A 6000-nucleotide genomic window follows, 5' to 3' on the forward strand; every position below is an offset into this window, starting at 1 on the left:
CGGCTTAAATCCAAGGCTCTTGCCAACCAGACCAGCGCTCTGTCCATAACTATATCCCGCCTCCTGGCCTTCCCCCCCCCCCCTTTTTACGTTTTCTTTTTTCATTTACTTACTGGATAAAGACAAAAATTGAGTGGGGGCGGGGGGGGGACCTGCAGCGCTGCTTCACCACTCATAAAACTTTCCCCCTGCAGGTAGGGACTGGTGGCTTGAACCAGGACCTTGAGCATGGTAATATATGCACTCAACCGCAGTCCGGCCCCCCAAATTGCCTTCTTACAGCATAGAGTAATCACTAAACACCTAGACGATGTTGGGCATAGTTTGGCCAATAAAAACAACCTTCTTCTCTTTTCAGTTCTACTCCTCAAGCTCTCAGGAAGGACCTCTGTGAAATAACTTGAAAAGATGACTAAACAACAAGGGCAACAAAAGGGGGCGGGGGGGGGGGGGGGGGGGGGCTGAGTGGTTAATAGCCTCCAGGAGCAGTGGATTCGTGGTGCAGGCACTGAGCCCCAGCAATAACCCTGGAGGCAAAAAAAAAAAAAAAAAAAAAAAGATAAACCCATTCTGTTGTGGGAATATTAAAAAAAAAAGTTACAAGTGGCAGAGTGGTGCTGCAGTTTCTCTCCTCTCTCAGTCATTCTCTCTTTCTACATATCTGTCTCTCACCCTCTATCTAGAGGAAAGAAAAAAAAAAAGCAGTGACACAAGCAGTGCAGACAGTGAGCCCCATTAATAACCTCCATGGCATAAATAAGTAAACAAATAAATAAGCAAACATGTTAAAAAATTAATGAGGATTTAATCAATCTAGAAAATGGGACTGCCTAGAATAAGCACACATGGCACAAAGTGCAAGGACCTGCATAAGGATCAGTCTCCTTTGAGCCTGGACTCCCCACCTGCATGGGGGTCACTTCACAAGCAGAGAAGCAGTTCTGCAGGTGTTTATCTTTCTCTCCCCTTCTCTGTCTTCCCCTCCTCTCTCGATTTCTTTCTGTCCTATCCAACAACAACAACAGCACTAACAATAACCACAAGGACAACAAAATGAAAAAAAAAAAAAAAAAGGTCTCCAGTAGTGCAGGCACCAAGCAAAACTGGGACTTCCTATTCTGAAAGGTATTTACAAGGATGACCTGGGACATCTGTAATATTTTCCTCTCACCCTTCCTTCTCTTTACCTTTTCCTTCACTTTGTCCTTCTCCTCCTTTTCACTTTCTTTTTTCTTTTTTAAAGTATTTTATTTATTTTATTTTTGGGAGAGATGCAGAGAGGGAAAGACACAGAGAAACACCAGAGCACTGCTCAGCTCTGGCTTATGGTGGTGTGGGGGATTGAACCTGGGACTTCGGAGCTTCAGGCATGACAGTCTCTGCATAACCACTATGCTATCTACCCCTGCCCTCCTTTTCACTTTCTATTCAGCTTTAGTGAGCCGTGCACAACCCATATTGCTGCACCTGTCTCTCTCTTTTCTCCCCAGATTTTCAACGACCCCACCAGAACTAACAAACAATAGTCTGAGACACAGAACTGACAGGAACCAATTGGCACTGAGGCAAAAGATTATACATAAAGACAAAAACATATTTCTGTGTCAGCATATGTATATAAATACATGGAAACACGTGGAAGCAATATCTTTTTGTGCTTTTTTAAAAGATTTTATTTATTTATTTATTTATTTATTTATTTATTTATGAGAAAGCTAGGAGGAGAGAGAGAGAAAGAACCAGACATCACTCTGGTACATGTGCTGCCAGAGATCGAACTCAGGACCTCAAGCTCCCAGACCACTTTTTGGTTTATTTCAAAGGTACTAACAACCAATTCTGTTCTGATGAGGGAGGATGAGTTACAAACCATCACGTCCAAAGTGAAGGCTCTATCCGGTCAATGAAAAACTCTTGGGAAAGGAAACAAGGAACAGACTTACATATTTTGAGCATCTTTTGCATGTCAGTTTTACCAGGAATTTCCCACATAACAATCATCTGGAGTAGGTGCTAGCACTGCCCACATTTTACTTACAGATGAGAAAACTAAAGCCTATTGATCTAAAGAAGTCAAAATAACTTACTCAAGGCCTCAGGGCTGATAAGTGGAAGAGCTGGGATTGGAGCCCACTTCTCTATTAATCCCAAAGCCCTGATTGTTTCTGGCACCTTGTCTTCTATCTGTTGCTGGGCATCTTCTGGCCAGTGGAGAAATGGCAGCAACTCAGGGAACCAGGAACTGCTGGTAAGGGTGAGGCGCAGAGGAATTAGACCAACCTCCGGAAGTGCTTCAGAGAGACAGCTCATTTATTGTCGTATGCTTTACATTGGTTTGTTCTAGCCCTCCCTCGCCAAGAGAATTGGATCAGTCCTGCTAATTTGGCGGGCCGCTTGGCCCCGCCCCAAGGAAACCCGCGAGAGTTCCTGAGTTCCTGAGTTCGAGAGTTTCAGGGTTACAGAGTAAGAGAGAGTTCCACAGTGGAAGAGTTTCAGAGGGTTCCCCAGTACGAGAGTTCCAGAGTTCCAGAGTTGGAGAGTTCCTGAGTTCGAGAGTAAGAGAGTGCTTGTGCCACCGCAAAGAGACAGCCGAGGTCTGTTTGTTGATTAGTTTGTCTTAGTTTGTGAATCGTTGTTCCTGAATAAAGAAATACAGCTTCCCTGCCCAGCCGTTGTCTCCACGTCTCTGTTCACCACCGCGCGAAGCAAGCCAGCCCGGCAAGAGCCGTCCGAAATTTAACAACAATTTATTGTTCATACACGGGGTTAGATACACTGATCACCATCCAGTAGGAACACAGGACCCAATGAGGAAAGCACGTGACACTCACACCATGTTAATTACCTCCAGGTACACCTCATTCATGCTCTTAGGTTACACCTGTTTCTCATATCTAGATCGGATTCGAAGGTAAGTTACCAGCCTATAAGGACCCAAGTCCTTATAAAGGGACATCATATCGGTGACAGGAACCTTTAGGATATGTTGTGTAAGGAGGCAGCCCCCTTGCCTCTGAGCTTGAGCCATCTCAGCCTACAGAGTCGAGGAGGGACACACCTTTAGGCCAAGTCGGCCTTGGGGTCTACCTCCTCAAGATTCAATGTAGAAGTGCCTCTACCCAGGTTGGGGGATCTGCACCTCCTACACTATGTTTTTCTTCACTTTGGAATTTAGAATTAAAAGGAAAAGCCTATATGCAGACAATATGTCGGGGATGTGTTTACTAAATTACACCTTGGTTAACTTCAATGTAGAAGTGAATCTTAGTGTCTCCAAATGATGTATGATTGTAGAACTAGGAGTCTGGGCACCCAGACTCTGACTTTGGAAAGCTCTCCAACTCCTATAACCAGAAGCGCCTTCCCTTGGCATCTCTTTGATTTTCCTGTGTATAAAATGCTGAACTTACATGATTGCATTATCTAATTAAATACATTGGAAACTAAGAAGGAGAAAGAGCTTACAAAGAAGTTTTTTTTTTTTTTTATGATTAATTCATTGCCTGATCCAGCAAATGACCATGCTTCTCAGTAATGTACTAAATCCTTTAGTTAACCTGAAAACTGAAAATAGAATCAGATACACAAAAGGACAGAATCTTTGGGAAGTTGATTTTCCTGTTTCCATAGTCAGGGCTGAAAGCCTTTGCCCCATCTTTGTCTCATCATGGCCTTTCTTTCTGCCAAGCCTGGAGGTGACGTCACCACCACCAGCTGTTTGGGCTATCTGGCGCCATCTCCTTGACAACAGTGACCCAGCCACAAAGCTGGCATTATTATTTCCTTGGGCAAGGTCATATCGAATGGCTGGGAGGAAGTAGCTTTCAGACAGATGTTTCTCATCAGGGGAGAACCCTTGTGAAGTTTTAGCAGTTCAAGACATATAAACTGACAGTATAAACAAGTTGAATAACATTTTACAGGATCCATATACACTTGCTATTTTATTTTATTTTATTCTCACAACTCTGTGAAAGTACATTGAGGTAGTGTCTTGCTTTTAATAAGAAAACTTAGGCTTATGGGAGGGAGACAGCATAATGGTTATGTAAAAGACTTTCATGCCTGACGCCCTGTTGTCCCAGTTTCAATCCCAGCACCACCATAAGACAGAGCTGAGTGGTGTCCTTCTCCGTCTATATTTTTCTCTCTTTATCTTTCACTTATTTGAATAAATAAATAGGAGGCCAGGTGGTAGTGCACCTGGTTAAGCATACACATTACAATGTGCAAGGATCCAGGTTCAAGCCCCTAGTCCCCACCCGCAAGAGGAAAGCTTCAAGTGTGGTTAATCAAGGCAGCAGGTGTCTCTCTGCCTCTTTCCCTCTCTATCTCTCCCTCCCCTCTCAATTTCTCTCAGTTTCTATCCAATAATAAATTACTTAATTAATTAAATTAAAGAAAATAAAGCTTAGGTTCACAGAGCTTACTTATCCTAGCTTTTCATTTAGAAATAAGTTCAGACTCAGAAGCAGGTTACAAAAACTGTCAAAGAACTTCCTTTACAGCTTTCTAAAATATTACTATCTTATATAACAACACACTGGTGAAGTTGGTGAAATTGGAGAGATAGTTTACCAAGTAGAGTGTGTGTCTTAACATGGGTTCAGCCCAGATTTGTGCTTCTTAATCCCTTGACACTTTTTCACAAAACTGAGCTGAGCTTGTTATCCTTTATGAAAAAAGAAAGAAAGAAAGAAAGAAAGGAAGGAAGAAAGAAAGAAAGAAAGAAAGAAAGAAAGAAAGAAAGAAAGAAATTGAGGCTCAGACACATGAACCAACTTTCCCAAAGTCACACAGTAAGCTAGGAGGCTGGACCTCAATTTCCTGATTCCAAAAACTAATGCTTTTTGAAATTTACGGACAGTATAGACATATCCCAAATCAAGATCTCCCTCCCCAAATAAATTGTCCCCAGAACCATGGTCAGATCCCCACACAGCTAAATTCAGAATAGAAGAGTCAGAGAATCGTAGATTTCTGGAAAAACTAAGGTGCCAATGGTCTTTCCAGATGCACATCTGAATATGTAAAATAGCAATAGCTTTAGGAAAAGAAGGATAATTGAATTAATCAACTGGCTGGCCATTTCTGCAGATTGAAAGAAGCACTTAATGTCTTAATTATGACTTGCATGGAGAGAGGGAAATTTTTTTTCCTTAGAGAAATTCCTATTGAGTAAGCTAAGCTATGCAAGACCCATGGGAAAGATTCTCAAAAAAATAGCCACAGAATCTTCTTCCCCCAAAGAATATAAGGCCCTTTGTGTTTGCATATGCTTTTCCACTCTGTCTGGCAGGGCACCAAGTAGACTGCATAAATTGTGCCCCACATGAAGATATCTGAGCTTGAAAATGAAAAAAATACTGAAATCCAGTATATGTTTTCATGGGCAAGCTGTGGGAACTCTACTTTCCAAGCTGAGTCCATTCCTAATAGTGAACATTTTCATCTCATTTGCCCACAGAAACTCTTTATGCGGTCGTACTTGTACTTTAGAAAACCTCCCCTTTCTCTGCCTAATTTCCAGAGCTTTCCCAGTCACAGCCTCAGACAAAGATGGGTGGGTACCCAGTCTGGATAGCTGCCTCATCTCTGGACTTCCAGAAGACCATAGGCTCCTCTCATTTATGGTACTCACACCACTCTAATTGTCTGCTTACTTGCCCTATTACAATGTGAGCTTCCTGAGAGCAGGATTTAATTTTAAATTAATTTTGGGTTAGAATTTACACAGTAAAGGGGGCTGGGCGGTAGCACAGTGGATTAAGCGCACATGGCGTGAAGTACAAGGACTGGAATAAGGATTCTGGTTTGAGCCCCCGGCTCCCCACCTGCAGGGTGGTCGCTTCACAATCAGTGAAGCAGGTCTATAGGTCTGTCTTTCTCTCCCCCTCTCTGTCTTTCCCTCCTCTCTCCATTTCTCTCTCTCCTATCCAACACCAATGACATTGATAACAACAATAATAGTAACCACAACAATGATAAAACAACAAGGGC

The sequence above is a fragment of the Erinaceus europaeus genome, chromosome 10 (assembly GCF_950295315.1).
Source record: "Erinaceus europaeus chromosome 10, mEriEur2.1, whole genome shotgun sequence".
Lineage (NCBI taxonomy): Eukaryota > Metazoa > Chordata > Mammalia > Eulipotyphla > Erinaceidae > Erinaceus > Erinaceus europaeus.